Source organism: Gallus gallus, chromosome 2 (genome assembly GCF_016699485.2).
Source record: "Gallus gallus isolate bGalGal1 chromosome 2, bGalGal1.mat.broiler.GRCg7b, whole genome shotgun sequence".
NCBI lineage: Eukaryota > Metazoa > Chordata > Aves > Galliformes > Phasianidae > Gallus > Gallus gallus.
Genome location: NC_052533.1, coordinates 12,635,643 through 12,653,880, shown reverse-complemented (window position 1 = coordinate 12,653,880; position 18,238 = coordinate 12,635,643). Strand labels below are relative to the sequence as shown.

The following is an 18,238-nucleotide window of genomic DNA, read 5'->3' as shown; positions in this document are numbered from 1 at the left end:
AAGGAAAACAAATAGCATATTCCAAATGTCAGTAGTAACTAAACAAGGTGTCTCTGTGAAGATCTGGTTATCTCTGAACTGGTTTGGAATGTATTATCCATGTGGTGAAACGTGATATTGACCACATAATGGGTGTATATACTGATCAGCAGCTCTTCTGCTTTAGATACCTCATCATAATTCTGTGCACGAAAACTACAAAATATATCCTGTGCTATCACCTGCACTTAAAAACAAGTCCATTTAAATTAGGATTGGGCTCCTCCTTTTGGAAGTATTTGAGCCAGTGATGTTTTTCAACCTGAGCACTTCTGGGAGGTTTTTTGTATGTGATCTTGCTCAAATACTGTATATGCCAAAAGGGATACAAGGAGATAATCGCCTACATGGGAGCTGATAATCTCACTGTGTGTTTTAGATACCAGAGTGAGACACAGTCTGGTACAACAAAATTTAGGAGCCTGAGTTTCTCACAGAGTCAGTGGAAACGTCAGAGCACCTCTGAAGGGCAAGTTGTGTGAACTGTCACCTGGCATGGTATGAATATGCCCCACTGTATTTGCCTGCAGCCTAAATACATCCAACAAACAGCACTTCTATCAGTGTGGTGTGTTGACTAGTAGCAGTGTCAGATGGCATGTTTTATGTTCATGTGAGTATGGCTTAATGCATGAAATGGAAAGAATTCCCAGGCTTGCTGGCACAGATACTGCACAGAAGCTGAGGCAAATTTACAGTTAGCACTATGCATGTAATTGATGAAGGTGGAAGCTGAGCAGAGTAGAGGTGTGATCCCTTAAACATACTTCCCATTGAATAATTAAGTGCACAAGTTGTTCTGCATCCCAGTAACCCTCTGGAACAGGATGATCTTGGATGATCTTAGGGACATGGTGTAGTGGGCATGGTGGCAATCGATTGACAGTTGGACTTTATGATCTTAATGATCCTTTCCAACCTTAATGATTGTCCGATTGTTTGAATCTATGAGCTCTTAATAGTCTTGAACTGTGTAAAATACTGTTAGTGGGTACAGCAACCTTGTCTAACTTCAAAAGTAAATTAAGATGTGCACAAAAGAGGGTAGTTTGTTTTTCATTTGCTTGGTGAGCAGTACAGCGAAACGAGAAGCCTTACAGGGAGCACTGGAGGTGTTTACCTGCGGAGGCTGTGAAGCTGTTGTACCTGATAATCTCTAGCATGGAGGACCACATCTGTAGGATCTGCCATGCGGGGGTGAATTGGAGCGGTGGTTGCTGGCAAAGGGAGGTGGCAGCAACAGCTCAGAAAGGAGATGGAGTGTGCATCTGAACCACACTGAAGAGGTGGTTTGCTAAAGAGTGCAGTTTGGGCTGTTTTTCTGTAAGGTCAGCACCAGGACTTCTTGGTTTCCATGCTACTGGTCTCTGGCTTCCCTGACACAGCGTTGCTTTAGCAGCAGGGAGGAGTGGGGGCAGCTCTGTCAGCAGGGCAATCCAGGAGATGTGTTTGCTGCCAATTACTCTGACAGCCTTCAGGAAGGGCTTGTTTACCAGAAGAGTTTTCTTCAGCAATTTCCCACTTCAGAACAGAGCGTGATGCTTTTCACATGTGTGCTGTGCGCTATTTATAGCCGAGCAGCAAGAAACAGGCTCCTAGCAGAGCTGGCACAGTTATTTGATTCAATATCAGATTTCTCCCCAAACCTAGACTTAATAAACACAATCTATGATATACATTTTTAACGTGATTCATCATGATGATTAATTCACATGATCTCTTGCATATTAAGAAAATACAGAAATGTTACTTGACAGGTATAATAATGGACAGGGGAAGTACATTCCTGAATCACTGTTTTACGTACTGTGAACACTTTGTTTTGCCTCTTTGTGTTCAGTGAAGGTCCTAGAGGTTACTCTGACTTCATAAGAGCACTGGATAGAGACAGATTGAGGTCAGGAGGTTCTGGAAATAAGAATGTCACCTGCAGAGTGCAATGGTGTATTTTCATAATAGTATCTAATGTGCATTCTTAATATTTTTGAAGAGGCAATTTGTCAGCTATTTTTCAATCTGTAGATTCATACATAGCATTTTGCAAAAACTGGGTCTTAACTGATGTATGGTGTAAAAGTTGGTTGTTGCTGGAGAAATGCTGCACTTGGGAAACACAAGTTGGCAATGGATGGTGTAGAGCTACTTGAATGGAATTTGGAAAGGATGTAATACCTCCCCTGCAACCTTCTGGAAATGTGTTCTGTGTCCAAATAAGGGAGAATACAGAACGATCCTCAGGTCCATGGAGCTTCAATCACATAATATTGTAGTCCACACATCAAAATAGAGGCCAGGATGGTAGGGAGCCAGGTTAGACCTTCCCCTTCCTCCTTTCCGCCTACCTTTCTTTCTCCTCTATGGTACTCAGTGTCTGTATCTCCAGTGGGGTAGCTGTGGTCATTTTGAGAAGTACTATGCAAGGAAATGGGCAAATAGAGATGCAGTGCCTTGCTTGAAACATGCCATGCTTCAAGCTGCAGCTTTACCCTGAAGAATCTTAATCTTGGTGACAAGCACTTATTTATGCAGGGTGTTGTAACATTGTGTTATGAATGGGATGACTGAGATAGTTGGCAAGATGGCTGAACCTCAAACCCCAGTGCATTTACAGTGCTGTCAAGGATAAATGCCCTGATTGCCCATGCTCCCAGATCTTGCAACATCCTCTGAGATGCTCTGGAAACCCTCTGCACAGGGAAATTATGTTCCTGAGCACATTTCCCAGGCTTGCCCTGCAGCCACAAAGGCTGTTTGACTCTGCTCTGGGGACCCTCGTGGTGTGCCTGGGCCTGCAATCACTGTCAGGTTTGCAGGTGTGTGATTGAGAGCCTGGCATTGGTGCCATTTCCATAGTTTATCTAGCAAGGAGTTCCCATGCTAAAGAACATCTCCATACCAACTCGTTGTTTCTCCATTGAAGGATATTTGCATGTTCAGACACTGGCAGCACCTGGGAGCCAGTGAGGCTGATAACCACAGGGCCTGCATCTGGCCATGACCCTGGTCTCTTCCCCTCCTCCACAGCCTTTTACTACAAGACACGGTGTGTTATGAAGGCTTGCATGGTAGGCTCACTGAACATTCATGATATGGATAAAGAGGAGAAGGCTCAGGTTGCTGCTTGTGTACACTCCCATGAGGTACAGCCTAGCTATGCTGGGAGAGACCTAAAAGCCTTCAGCATAGAGGCACACAGGATATTCTGGAAAATCCCAGGAGCTTTCTATCTGAGCAGCAGAGAAAGTCCCTCTCTCACATCACAATTCTATTTTTATTTCAATGGCAGAATACAGAATTAAAACTGAACCCAGCTCTAGATGTTCTTTTTTCCATCTTTAAAATATATCAGGCTAAACTTTCCAGGGCTGAACAAGGCACAAGGAATGTGAAACCAAGGCTGAGTTTTCCATGTGGAGTCAGGATCTAGTTAGAAAAAAGAAGGTATTATGTATAGTAGGAAATGGGTACTTGACAAAAGAGGTGTGGTGTGTATTTGCAGAAGCTTCACACTGAAAGCTGAGCAGGTTGGTTTTGCGGTCAAGTCAGGGTGCGTTTCAATAGTAAAGCTCCAGGTGTGCATTTCTGAGGCAGAGAGGACATATTTCTTAAATCCATTTTCCTACTTGAAATAAACCTGCACTTACAGCTTGAAGGTCTGCCATATACACCTTGCGTATAACAGGATGTATGTGGGATTTGAATGGGATATTATCAATGAATGCATGAAGCAGAGACAAACTTTAAGAGATTATGTTGAAGGGAAAGGAAGCGGCCCTCAGGAGGGCAAGAAAGACAAGACAGCACAGGAGCAGCCTAACAAAGTCACAGGGCCAGAGACAGCTCCAGAGCTCCAACACAATTGTTCTTGGACCCTGTCATAGCTGTGTTGGCATGTGGTCCAGTAACTGGTAACAGGGAATAATGATCAGAGCAGCAGTAGGTTGTGGTTTTGTAGTGCTCACCACAAGGTTTCTCTTTCCTGTCACAAAGTATGTGTACTTGTTTTTAAAAATAACTTCATAACCTCTCTGAAATACTGTTTTTAGTGATGCTGATTTTGGAGAAATCCTGTCAAGGAAGTAAAGCAACTTTTAAAAATACTCTTTTTTCATTATGCTAGATATTATGAGGAGAAAATGAGTCCCTAACAGATTGCTTAGAAGAGATGTAAATGCATAGATTTGTTCATAGGCAAGTACAGAAATCCATACTGGCAAGTGTAATATTGTGACATCTTTTTCTAGCATAAATTTATGAATGTGAGTGAGATTGTGTTGAATGACTTGTGAGGATTTGAGCACACAGTAACAGAAACAGGTAAAATATCAGCTGCTTTTAGCAATAGGTACGCTTTGTTACTCCCCACTGTCTGCAAGAATAGGACAAGTGTTTTAAGAAAGCAGAGGACTTTCAGTCAAAGTTCTGGGTAAACTCAGCACCTTGCCTTCCAACTGCTCATGGATTTCAGTCTTCTGCTTGCTGGGTGTGCAGAATTTCTATTGGCCTTGATAATACTTCTCTACAAGATGGAAAAGTCTAACAGCACACTTGTGTCATTGAGGTAGTATTAAAACCTGACATCATAGACTTAATTAAACACCTCTGTGTTCTTATAACATTAGAGTAAGAAGTTACAAACCCTTGGATGCTATAACAAAGCAGGGAATGTATGTTGCTTGTTAGGTTAGTGAGGCCAGGGACCACTTTGTGTCTTAATGACCCAAGATCTAATTTTCAGTATTTCAGCTTTCTTAGAACCTTAGGGATGTATTGTACCCAGACTGCATAAAGGATTTACTTCCATATGGTATGCTGATACATAAATTAAGACTATAGGTTTTTCCATAACCATGATGGTATGATGTAAATGTCATCAACTGTGTTATATAAATAATGACCTGAAAAATGCAGAGTGGTAAAGAAAGGGAAAATAATCGCTATTCGTGAAATAATGGATGTGCTGGAGCTAAGAGCTGCAAGACAGAGAGGTGTATTTTATTTTATTTTATTTTTTTAATGCAAAGAAACAGAAAACTGTTGAGCATGCAGTAACCTGAGAAGCCAATGCAATATGGACTGCTCACAAAGGCACTCACATTTTGTGGGTGTAATTAATAATTAAAATCTGATCTTTTATTTTGGAGCAATGAAATATCTGGACAGAAAGTAGCAGTCTACTGTGAGAGATCTGTGAATAGAGTATATATCTCCAGTTTCCATTCCTCTGATGTATTCAGTAACATACTGCCTAGCTGAATTCTTGCTTTTGGCAATCATTTTACTTTCAATTTTCATGTTCGATTTACATTATAATGACCTTAATGGAGGTACATGTTTATCACCACAGTCTAGGCAATTCAGCAAGCATAAGAAGTTGCATACTGGTTGATAATAATACTTTCTGTACAATATTTATGAGATCCACTAATTCAGAAGTGTGTCCTAAAGCAGGATCAGTACAGATGACACAGCCAGTTGTTTAGCTAACCCCTTAAACTTTCTGACAAGCAGGAAAATCTCTGTGGGTCTGTTACTCATTGTCTGGTTGGCCTAAGATGCAGAAATATTTCTCTCACCTCTAACCTAATTCTTCCTTATTGCAATCTTTTCCCCTTTTCAGGGTTGTGGGAAGCAATTGATTATCTTCTTTCACAAAGAATATTTCTAGGTTTTGAAAACTCCTACTTTACTCCCTCCTGGATTAAGCAAGCTCAAGTCTCATGCTAGATCGTCTTTTTTGGAAGTTGACTCTCATTTCTGTTCTTGGACCTTTCTCTAGATATTTGATATGTTCCTTGACATGCTGTAACCTGCAGCAGTCACGTGGCTCCGGGTGGGGGATTACCAACTCTGAATAGAGTTGAGGGAACGTTCTGTGTATTTAGCATATAGCATGCTCGTTTTCTTTAATCCAGCATTATTGCTCTTTACACAGTTATACAATTTTATTGTTTGCTTGTTATCCATTCCAGCTCTAGATTCTTTTCTGCACTGTGCTTGTGCAGATACCTTTTTCTTCTGCGTGAGCATGTAAATTCATTTGCGTAACTGAGTTCAGATTTCTTCTGTTCACCATGGTCATTTCAGATGTGTAGTCTATGCTACAAAGAGTTTGCAGCTTTTTTTTTTTCCTGCTAAATGTCATATTCAAAGGCAAAAAGCATCTTAATTTATCTACCAGTTCATTATTGAATGTCATGAAGACAAATTCTTGCAGAACCTGACCTGATGTATCTTGCTCACTTGAAAATGAGCAAGATATTAAAACTATTCTTTGAATGAGGTTTCCAGTTCCAAGTAACCATCCAAATACCTGAAATCTGCTTGTCTATTGGAATGTCCTTTGAAATGTCAAAAGCCCAAATCCACAAACATGACAGTGTTTGTTCTCCTCTGTCCTTACATCTTGCTATCTGCCATTGAGAGAAATAAGTTTTTCCTGGCGCAATTTATTTAAGTAAAATTTATTTTGGCTCTTACCACATCCTGGTTATAGTCCAGATTCTTTCAAATAAATCTTTTCATTATTTATTCTGATATTTGTCTTGATGCTGAATTACATCATGCCTAGCCAATATGAATACTACTATAGAATCTATGTAGATTCTACCATTATTCCTTCTATTTCCGGTCTGATTTTCATCCTTCTATTTATGATTTTATTGTGATTGTCTATGTCATTAAACTTGATCTTTTAAACAAAATTTGAAGGAAATAAAAATCATTCAACGTTTTTAAGATAAAGTGGTAATACTGTGCCCACGAAGCCCTAAGAGCAAAATCAAAGAGAGACTGTAGGACAAAGCAATCTCTTTTATTTGTTCAATGGAAATAAAGGCAGGAGTTGGGTTTCTGATCCCAAAGGTTTATCTATTTTTTTCACTATTAAATAAGTCAGTCTTATAAGAGACTTATAAATAACATCTCCACAAATCTCGCCTCAAATTGAACTTTAAGTCACTTTCAATTAACTATATTTTCTTGTAAATTATTACCTTCTTCATTTTATCTCTTGTTAATGATGCACTTGAAAGTGATTTCTCATGATGCTTTATTTTCAGATTGTATAATGGTTATGTGCCTGAGCTGAAAGGAATTTTTTTTTTCTCCTGTTTGTCCTATCTTTTTTTTTAATTTTCCTGTAGTAATTTGGGTTTGTTTACATAGATCATTTATTTTTTTTGTGTCTTTCTTGAATATTAAGTCATTGAGGAATGCATGATCAGGCCAGACTAATCTCCCCAAACACTTAATATCTTTCCTTCAATTGGAGGTAGCTGGTTTGGTGCAGATGCTCATGGCAGGATGAGCTCCTCGTCTGAAGCTGAGAGTGAAATTTTCAAGAAATGCATGTGGTTAAAAAAAAAAAAGGAACTTGAAAGAAATCAAATGAGATGTGAAGACAGATATTCTGGAAGGAGAATGAATGATTCTGATTAATTTTATTTTAATATATTTATCATTGGTTCTCTGTAAAATAATACTAAAATAATAAAGTATTGCTAATTACCTGAGGTTGCCCTTAAGAAACTTACTGATTCACTGTTTTTCTTATGTAAGAAGTGAAGAAGGACGTAAAAAAAGTGGCCTTGATATGCTAATTTAGTGGACTTTGAGGCAGATATCCAGATGAACCTGATTGTTCCTTTGCCTGTTTGTCTATAGAGTTATGAATTTAATGACCTTGTTTTAAAAAAAGTGTTTTATAGCAATGGATCATTTGATAGCTATGTGACATGAAATTCTCTGTGTACAAATTAAAATGGGTTTGCTAAAAGCTCTCCATAAGTACAGAATTACTGAGGACATCATAACTGAATGAAGAAAAATACATGAAGAGTCACAGTATGTCTTTAGAAGCTGTCATGCTTCATTGCTGAAGTGGCTGTGTCTAAGGGCTGTATTTTAAATACGTCACTTGATTACACACTTATTTTCCCAAGGGTAACTGGAAATGTAGGTACATTGAGCTAGTCTCAAACACCCCTTTCAATTTTATCAGGACTAATTGTGGTGGTATTCTGAATACTTATGCATAGTATTGGAGCCCAAATAACCCCCAACGTAGTTTGAAAAACTGTGTATCTGTACATATGCATATGGAATTTTAAATATATACACAAACATGTAACCTCTAAAATTTCTCTTAGGAGTAGCAAAATAAAATAAAATAGCAATAATAAAACAAATAGCAATCAAAATAAAAAATATGTATCAAGAGTTATGATTATGAATCCTTGGAAACTTGCTGATAGCAATCATTGCATTAGATCTCTCCTGCTACCCTTCCACCCCTCATTACTTTTAGAAGTGGAAGAGGAGAAAGGATAGTACATCCATTGGTTTGTGTATCTAGCTCTGCTCTTCTTTTTCCCTTCCTCTTTGCAAATTTTACCTCAAATTCTTTTCTTGTGGTCATTTGGCAATGATTTTTTTGTGAAGCACCGGGGACCAAGGTCACACATGATGCATATAGGGGATTATAAAAAGTGTAATATATTACAGAGTTTATTGTAATATACTAGAGTAACGTATTCCTCAAGCTGGGGTTCAGAGTGGAATCATCTGTAACAGCTTGGAAAATGCTCACTGGGCTTTACAAAGTAAAGCCTGAAGAAGCACCATACTTCGCCCATAACTTAAAGTTGTTGATCCTTGACTTCACACTTGATAAACAAAGTATAAAATATATATTAGAAACAAGAGCGTGTCTCAATTCACTGCAAGTATGGATCACTAGAGAGAATAAATCATAACCCAGCCAACTATGTTTTTCTCCTCTTGCTTCCTCTCCAAGCTCAATTAAGACTCAACGTGTTTTTTCTTCTCCCCAGTTCCCTTTTATCTCCTCTCCTTCTCATGTTTCCATGCCCTTCCCCCCATCCTCCTCATGTTTCCATGTTCTTCTCCCCCATCCTCCTTTTATCTGATTAGGATAGTGCTGTAGGATAATGAGATAATTCTTGGTAGTGCTGGAATTCCCAGACACCTGGATGATATACATTTTTTTAATCCCAGATGGGGTCAGATAAGACCTGATTACGTCTTGATAGTTCAGAGGCATACATTCAGGTTAAGTTGCTCCTTCTGGGACCCAGTATGGTTCCTGTGTACTGCAAAATATGTAAATGCCCATCTTTAGGTACAGCAGTTTTGGTCTGGAAATTCAGATCTAGATGAATAGCTAGGAAACAGCTTAGATGTGTAATGAACAGAAGTGTTTTAAGTTTGTCTTCCATCCCATCCAACACTTTACAGATGTCTAACCGCCGGCTCTCTTTCCTGGCATGGATCCAGTTCTGATTTGGCACTGACTCACTCTCCATATGCAGTGAGTGCTCCCAATGTAGTGAATTTTTAAATACAACTACTTTGCATACACTGTGTAAATAAAATATTACCCCTCAACTCAGCCCCTCCCCCAACAAAATTCTGCACAAAATGCCATTCCCAAAGCTGTTTCACTGCATCTAATCTAAATTAGGTCTCTAACAAAATGGTTTCTGTTTTTTTTCTTTTTTTTTTTTTTAATTTTATGTAGCCATTAGAATTGCATTATTATTTCTTAAAACACTGGATTAATTTAGATTCAATAAAGCAATTATATCCAGCAAAGGGATTAACAATTTAACAGACCTCCAAAAAGGCTAATTACAGGGCCTGTAATTTAGCTGACTGCGATGATTCAACTCAGATTCCTATTTCTTAAGCTTTTGTGGACTCACTCTTTTCCCTGGTGCTTTAATAGCAAGCTTGCATGCAAATACTTGCTTCCATGTGACTGAGGACTATGCTGCTTTGGGCCAAAAAAATTGATTGCTGAAGTTACATGACTGAAATGCCTCAGGTTAAAAAAAAAAAAATGAAAAATCACTAAAAAGAAAAATATCCAGTAGACAGCTATGTAAAGTGTGCTGCCTGACTGTCACTAGTGCTCCCAGGGTGGAAGAGGTTCTGCGAATAAGGTCAATGGAATTAACACTCAATTACCCCTTAAATATCAAAGAGGGTGCCAAGCATAGTTCTGACAACATTTGGGGATCATCATAATTGCAAGCCACCTGCTACATGAGCTTATGTGGTTAGATGCATTTTCTTCCTGCTCATCAGCTCATATGAACTCAGTCATATTTTGTACTATTTAAGAGCATAAATGGCCATATACTGTATAAAATCCCTTGTTCTTTTTGGTTCAGGTCTCCCTGCTGATATAAACTGTCGCTGCTCCACTGGAGCTGATGGAGTCCTGAGGATTTACAGCAGCCGAGGTCATGCTTGTTTATGCAGTCAATCAATATACGTAGAGAGAATGTAAATTCATTTGTATGCTGATTAAATGAGTAGTTTAAACATGCTTAATGCATATTGAGATAGATACCGCCATTCTCATTTCTGTAAAACACAATGTTTTAGGTTCTGATACAAATCCCGTTGAAATCAATGTTCCCAATTAACCTCAGGGAGTTTTTAGCTCAGAATGACAGTCCAACCTTTGTGAAATGCACAGTTTATTATTAGCCTTTCTTAAAATCTCTTGTAATGATATTTTCTCTTATTTAGACCCTAAATCTGTTTCATATCCCACACTTTCTCTTTGAAGAAAAAGAAATCAAACAAGAGTAAGCAAGACTGCAATGGGTCTCTGAAGGAGAAGTCACACAGTCAGTCAGTCATCCATTTACTAGCTCAGCAGTACAAAAACTGTTTCCCTTCAATTTTCATTGTCCTCTCTACACCCACAGCCCTTGCTATCAGCCCCAGTAAGTAACTCATATTAAAGACCTCCTTTTGCCTTTCAGCAGAGGAAGAAAAATTAGGGTGGATTTTTTTTTCTTTTCTTTTCTTTTTTTTTCTTTTCTTTTCTTTCTTTTTTTTTTTTTTTTTTTTTTTTTTTGGTGTATGATTGTCCCAGTTAAGTCCCTAAGTCTCAATAGGGTTGTGCAATCTGAAATCTGACCTTTTCAAATTGGGTTTGAAGAATGAAATCACAGCAGAAAACCCTTTCTTCACATTTTTGTTCATACGCTTTGTGGCTTGCAATCCTACAGTATATGAGAGTTCAATTAGGCAGCATCTAATTGACAGGTTCCTGAGTTAAATAGCTGGGATGGGATCATATACTTAAAATAGCTTTAAAAGAAAATCTGTAGACAGACAATCAGTCAGACAATCTTTTCAGGCACTTGGAAAGCCCCTATTTTCCTAAGCACTTGCCCTGTAAATGATCTGGGAAGTCTTGCACGTAAAGTAGCTTAATATAAAAGATTGCTTGAAGGCAGTTAACATGCAAACATACCCCTTGATTTAATATCTAGGAGGCATTTTTTGAAGTTTTTTTTCTTTTTTTCTGAAGTATCATTGTTGCTCATTATAAGTGTGACATCACTTCCCCTGACCTACAGATATGTGTACACCCTGCATTCTGATTTTTACCTTCTTTAAGATCAAAGCCTCATTTCTTCTGAATTCAAGCCCACCTTTCCTTTTGCTCAGTTAATTTCCAACATCTAGAGGAAAAAATGTACCAACAAAGCACAGGAAAAAGAAAGGCTAAAAAATTTCCTGTCTTTCGCTGTGGGTAGACTGCAATTTGTCAGGTTGGATACAACTTCTCTCTGTTATTGCTGCAAGCTATAGTGTGGTAGAAGCCCATGTATGCCATAAAAATCAGAAAAGAATGTCTTGCAACTCTCTTCTTGAAAGTGCCATTGAGTAAATGTACAATTGTCCATTTTTATACTGTATTTACAAAAATTAGGATTTTGGTTGGGACTATATGAATGGAGCAAATGTTTTTGCTTTGGGCTTCCTCTGTCTTTTAACAAAGCTGGACAGTTTGAGCACCCCTTTTCCTTTGTACAGTTGTAGCATTTGACCAGCTTGCAGAAAACCAGTCTAGTTCTTCGGTTCTATACATTTACATCTGCCTTTTTTAACTTTGAAGACAATGCCCTATTACTGCTCTTGTTTGAAAAGAAGTCTCTCTACTCCTTCTTCTGGAGTTCCTCTGCTTATAAGAAGCCCTTCAAAACTTGCTGAGCCAGAGGAGAGTTGGATGATGCTTCTGCCTATCAAGACATCACCTGGGAGGAGAACCATCTGTAAGTAGAGCTCCTCTAGAGCCAAGAAGGATGGCTTAAATCATCACCAGCAGAAAGAGGTAGGTAGAACCAGAGCTCTCCCACTGAATGTGCTGCATGCAATGTAGTATGTTCAGTATGAGCCCATGGATTGTCCTATGGTTTGTGGTTTGAATTCATTATGAAAAGGTTTTGATCTGGAGATGTTAAAACCCCAGAGTGGGATGGGATTTAGTGGTGACATCTTGTTTTGAGTATTTCCCATCAGCTAGTCCTGAGCAGATCCTACTCAGCAGGCTGCTTTTGTGATGATTTCCCACTGTCAGGAAGGAAGATCAGAATGCAGCCATATGTCTTTCTGTAAATCAGTGGTGAACCCGCATCTTTAAAACTGCCAATAGATTGGGTATCCCCTCTGCAGCATATGAAACTCAAAGTGTTAAAGGAGGCCAAAAACATAAGCCAGTATTATATAGATATGAATGTGTTCGTATGCACTCATATTAGTAGCTATTATTTATGATTTTCCTGATTTAATTTTCAGCAGAGGAAATTTCTAAACCTCTAGTTGCCAAAAACTGAGATGATGTATCAAAGGATTACTCCTGTACTTGATCTGTTTCCTATATCTTTTCTCTAAGCTGTTCATTTGCTCTTAGAAATTCTCCATTCTGCCCCACGTGCTGGGGAGCAAACCAAGTTAGCAGGTTCCAGTTTCAGTGGATTGGGACAGCAGGAGAGGCAGCCAGTACAGACTGCACCTACCAGTATTGGGAACAATTGTCTTAGAAAAAACACAGCAAGTCCACAAATTCTGTGGGAACTAAGGAGAACTGAGTTTATAGGGGACCAAGGCTGAGCTGAAGAGCACTTCTGTTAAGGCACAGCAGCTGAAATGAAACTCTTTTAGCAAAGAAACCACAGGAAGCTTTTTTTTTTTAGGGAAAAGACTAGGTTTCCAGCCATCTGTGGTAACTGATACAATATAAAAGCCATGGAGTATTCCTGTGGAGTGTTACTCTGGAGTATTCTGAAAGGACTTTGGAAATTGAGATCCTTTCAGAGATACAGAGGTGCATTTCTGTTTGGAAGCTGACCATTGTAAGGCATCAAAGCAGTTGGTAGACCAATGAAACAAGTTTCTAACAAGTGGTTGGATAAAGAGCTGGTTAGGTGTAAGTCTAACTTATTTAATCAACAGAGCAAAGCACGTTGTGCTTCGGTCTTTTTCTGAAATTAACATTTTTGGAAAAAAAAACCAAGAGGAACAGAAACACAGGGTGAGTATCTACAGTATCACTTTGTATTTCTCTCTGTAACCTAAGGACTAGCTTAATCTTAGTGAGAAATTATTCCATTTTCTGCAGAGGATTACTTACACAATGTTACAGAGTTCTCAGTGAGCGTGAAATGCCCAGCTGTCCAACACCAGGACTTGTAAGGTTTCAGGAAGAAAAAGAGCTGAGTAGACCATTATTAATTGACTTTAATTGGATTTTTCACTTGTTCTGATTAGACGAGGATATGCTACTATTACAGAAAATATGAAGCCTATAAAGATTGATAGTTTGTTTTCCATAATTGGCAAGTATTAAGCTATGTCCTAAAATATTTTCCATTTTCTCTCCACGTATTCCTCAGTGCACTCTTCACTTAATGCTGGTGTTTTTCGTCACAGAGTGATATTTCTTCCAGAGGTCTGTGCCTAAATCACTTAGGCAATTAAAATAACCCTGTGATGATCAAAAGGCAGCAGAGGAATTACACTCAAGATTTTTAAGTCTTTTAGAGGTAAGTATCTGCCCTATGTTTTCTATTTTTGATCCACCAATGTATAATTTCACTGGGGAAATCAAGTCAGTGTAGTGCCCCCAGAGCCAAAAGAGAACAAAACCCCTACTCCCAAAAATACAACCCATGAAATGTAAGATTTTACTTATGTCAGCCTAAAATAAGCAATTACAATTTGTTGAATGAATTATATCCTAAAATGCCTATATCATTACAGCTTATTACTAAGAATACCTTTTGGCATCCATCCTCTCCTCTACTTTGCAGACATCTAACTGTAAACATTTCATCTAGAGTTTATAGACAATGTGAAGTCGTAAGTGAGAATCCTGATGAAAGGAAGAGATTATCTTGTTCCATACCATGGACGCTGATACAGCCACTTGATTTGTTTTTTCCAGTTTGCTGTGCACATTCTGTGTACTGAGACATGTAAAAGAAAGTTTCTTTCTGTTATCCTGCATGCAGCTGGAGCATTTGGGAAGAAAACAAAAATTATCCTTTCCCTTAATGGGAAAGAAAGGAGTGAAACATAAATACAGGTTGGGAGGCTTCTCAAAGGAGCAATGGTCTGACCTGAAGCAAAGAGAAAGCAGCAAAACCAACGAAAGGGATGACAGAAGAATAGTCCAGGGAGCAAATGATATAGAGACAGTGTAATGCAGAAATTCACTGAAAATTGCTGGATTGCAAACTGAGACTGCTCCCAAAAAACCCAAAGGAAAGCAAACACTTCACAAAAGCATCCCTTTCAAACTCTTCCTGGCTAGGAGGGAACTTGCAAAGTTTTTGTTTTACCTATCACCGGAAGTAGATTTGAATAGTCATCATTTAGAGAATATTTTGTTGTTGTGGGACAGAATCTAGTCTAGGGTTACAGGCTGGAGGCCAGTCGTTATTTTCCAGCATGTTGTTTTTCAAGGCATAGGAGGAACAGTCCCATAAGTGATCCAATACCTACAGTAATATCTAGGTTTCTCTGTCAGCAATACTGTAAAGACTGCAAATACCACTTTTCTTATGTTAAGTTTTGTTCCATCACCATTTACCAGATTTTCACATTTCCCTACCATGGGGCAATATTCTAGTTGTTTACTGCTCTTCTATGTGATGGAGGTTAAATACATTTCATCTGTATATTCTGCAGATAGGGCGTGATGCTTTTTGGTGTGACATGCTATGTACCAGTACCATGTACAACAGGTAGTGAAATTTCTTGCTGTGTTTGAAAGCTTAAATGAATTTTGTAAAACACAAGGTCATTTCTGAACTCCTGAGAAATCTGAGTAGTGCTAGAGCAAAAGACAGCTGTAGACCAGGTGCTCTGAAATGGCAGAGGCCTCTGAATGAGAAGTATGGTCGCAGAGGTTAGGGAGGAAGGAGCGAAGCTCTTGCAGGGCAGCTTGAAGGACAGGTCGTGAAGAGCAGTGAGATCACTGCATGACTTGGTGCAAAACTCTTTTGTTCAGATCCACGCTTAGACTCACCTTCATTTCAGTTGTCTTCCTGCAGGAAGTGAGTGGCATTTTAAACTCAGGAGCTTGTCTATCCCCTGAGAAGTACTGTTGCAGAAACTCAGCTCAGAATCAGTGTAACTGCCTTTTACTCATGCTTTTCTCATTAGAGCTATTAAGTCCCCACCAACCTGTATGAAACAGGAATAGGAATAGGAGAATAGGAGATTTTATGGTGAAAACTATTGCTCAGTAGACGATACAGCCTCACATTCATACTTTCACACAACTCTGTTTCTGATTTTACAAAGGTTTCCCCAGGTTCCTCTCATAAATGCTGTGAAGTAAAGTTCCAAGAGAAGAAAAGACCATTTAACTGAAGACTTTCCTTTTGGTGAAGGTTAGCCAGTGTTTTAGCAGAGGCAATTTAATCTCTCCTCTCCTGGGACTGACTGATTAAAGCCCTATTTTGTGCTCTCCTGTGGCTGCTGACCTCATCAGTGAGGGACTGCTGCTGCTCCAGTGCGGAGCTCCCATCTGCATTTGGTGGCATTCAGCACAAATGAAGATCTGATGTGTACGTCTGCCATAGAAAGAATTGACTTTATTCTTTTTTTTTTTTTTTTTTTTTTTTTTGAGAGAGAGAGAGACAGAGATACCACTGCCAAACTCCTTCCATTGTACATGCTAGAGCACAGAGCAACTGTCAGCCCCTTGAAGTCTGAGCCATTAGAAGGGATACATATGATAGGAGAATACAATCCCAGTAATCCTTGTTTCTAGATGGGAGGCTCTTCTAGTTGCACAGGCTTTTTGGATTTATTTAACTTTCAGACATCAAGAGGTAGACAAAATATATAAACAGATGAAATATATGAAGAAAGTAATTGAATTATAAGAGTGCATCGTATTACAGTATTTCAGTCACATTCCTGCCATGCAGGGAGTCAGTCAGAAAATTCCCCATGTTTTATAACCCATTATAAGCATCACACATCTCACAGTTCAAACTATTCTATGGAACGATCAATATCCTGAAAAACATCCTGAAAATGAGCTGAAGAAGTGAGGTTATGTGGTAGGCTTGCAGCTCTGCAGCAGGAAGTGTGATTGCTCTGCCTCATGTCAAAGTTTTGGAAGAGGTGGAAAGAACTTCTGGAGTTGGTCTGGAGTGATTTGTCTGTGCCTTGTATGTGATTTCTTTTAATCTATCCCTACAGTATCACTCCCTCTTTCTTCTTTCCTACAGTACCACTGCACACATCCTAGCTCCCTGTCCATTTTACCTGCTGCTGTTTTTCAGCTCCACTGGACCTGGCTGGGTTCTTATACTGTGTCTGTCATCCCTTAGATCTCAGCTACTGTGACATGCAAACTCCTGGCTTGCTACCGTTATACATGTAGTATGAATGAGCTCATATCACACCTTTTTCCCAAACATCAGGTTGTGTTTCAGGAACAGCTCTATTTTTAAATTCCTCTACACTGTTTTGCCAGTCCTAATATGTCACTACCATACTATAATTCCTTCCTGTCAATTAAATATAAACTTTTTTTTTCTTAAATTTAGTATGAGTATCTGTTGCCTTCTAGCTCCTGTTATCTAAAAAGAAAAACATTTCCAGCTCATTGTGACACCTCGAACCTTGTTTTCTATCTACAGTATTGTCTTTGCTATCACTCAATTAAATAACTGCATTGTTAAAGCTGGTACATCATTTGGATTTATGTTGTGCATAAAAATCACAAATCAGAATTCATTTATAAAGTCCAAGATGGTATTCTCTTCTTGAGGTTGGCTGCTTTCAGAAACAGTAACATAAACCAAAGTGGCTTATGTTATCTTGTTTCTATGGAAACAGTGATGCAGTACTGTTATGGGTGGAGATCTGTGACATTTGAAACCACAATATAAAACTGATATACTCCATAGTTCGCATTTTTATTCATCCTTAGTGCTATATAATAGCATAGCATCATGGTTGTGATAGTTATCTTGATCACGTGTAAAGGTAAGTAATATGTGGAAGAGGAATGGAAAAAAGAGGAAAGTTGGAAGGATTGAATAAGGGATCAGACCTTCTGCCACTGATTTATTGTATGTCAGGAAATCAGTCTGTGTCTCAGTTCCCCATCTATAACATATCCTATTTTTGATTCTCTCTCTCTCTTTTTTTTTTTTTTTTAATTTAGGTGACAAACATTTATATGCAAGAATGAGAGTGCATGGCGCAATTTTGGATAAGGTTTCATTAGGCAACAGCAGTGCAGAAATGACATAGTAAGCCTACTGTAACAGAGCTGATAAAGAGACTTTTGTGCTCTTAGAAGCAAAGTAAATTCCATTAATGGCATTTTTTACGTAGAAGGTGGCATTTATTTCAGGGAGTTGAAACAGTCAATGGGATTAATATTTATGCTCTGGAAGTAATCAAGAACTGAAGATGATAACGCAGTATGATTTGTAACTGCAAAGAATAACACGTATTCTGAAGAAGTTGAGGAAAGCTTTTTGCTTTCTTTCCAATTAGAAAAGTTAGTCTAATGGGAGAATGTCATTTCCCACCCTACAACTCACAATGCTTATATCTGTAGGCCATCCTAGCTTTATCACCACAATTCCCAGTACTGCTTGTGTTTGTAAACACGGAATGAAGTTTCTAATTTCATGTGTTGCAAGTACAGATTTGCCTGGTGAAGCTCCCTGTTGGAATTGGTTGTTCATTGTTCTTTTTATTTAGGTGATCACAGAATTTGGTGACTTAGTCTTCCTTCATAGATTTTTTTTTGAATTTTTATTGATGTTTCTATTATTACACGTAGAAAATTTTCCTGAGAGAAAGATCTATTCCATAAGAAGAGATTTGTGGAAAG

The 18,238-nt window shown here is 38.6% G+C and overlaps 1 long non-coding RNA gene across 1 annotated transcript in view; it reads left to right on the top strand.

The window, feature by feature from the left end:
- Positions 1–18,238, top strand: part of LOC101749139 — a 219,515-nt gene that overhangs the window by 87,464 nt on the left and 113,813 nt on the right. The window lies entirely within an intron of this gene.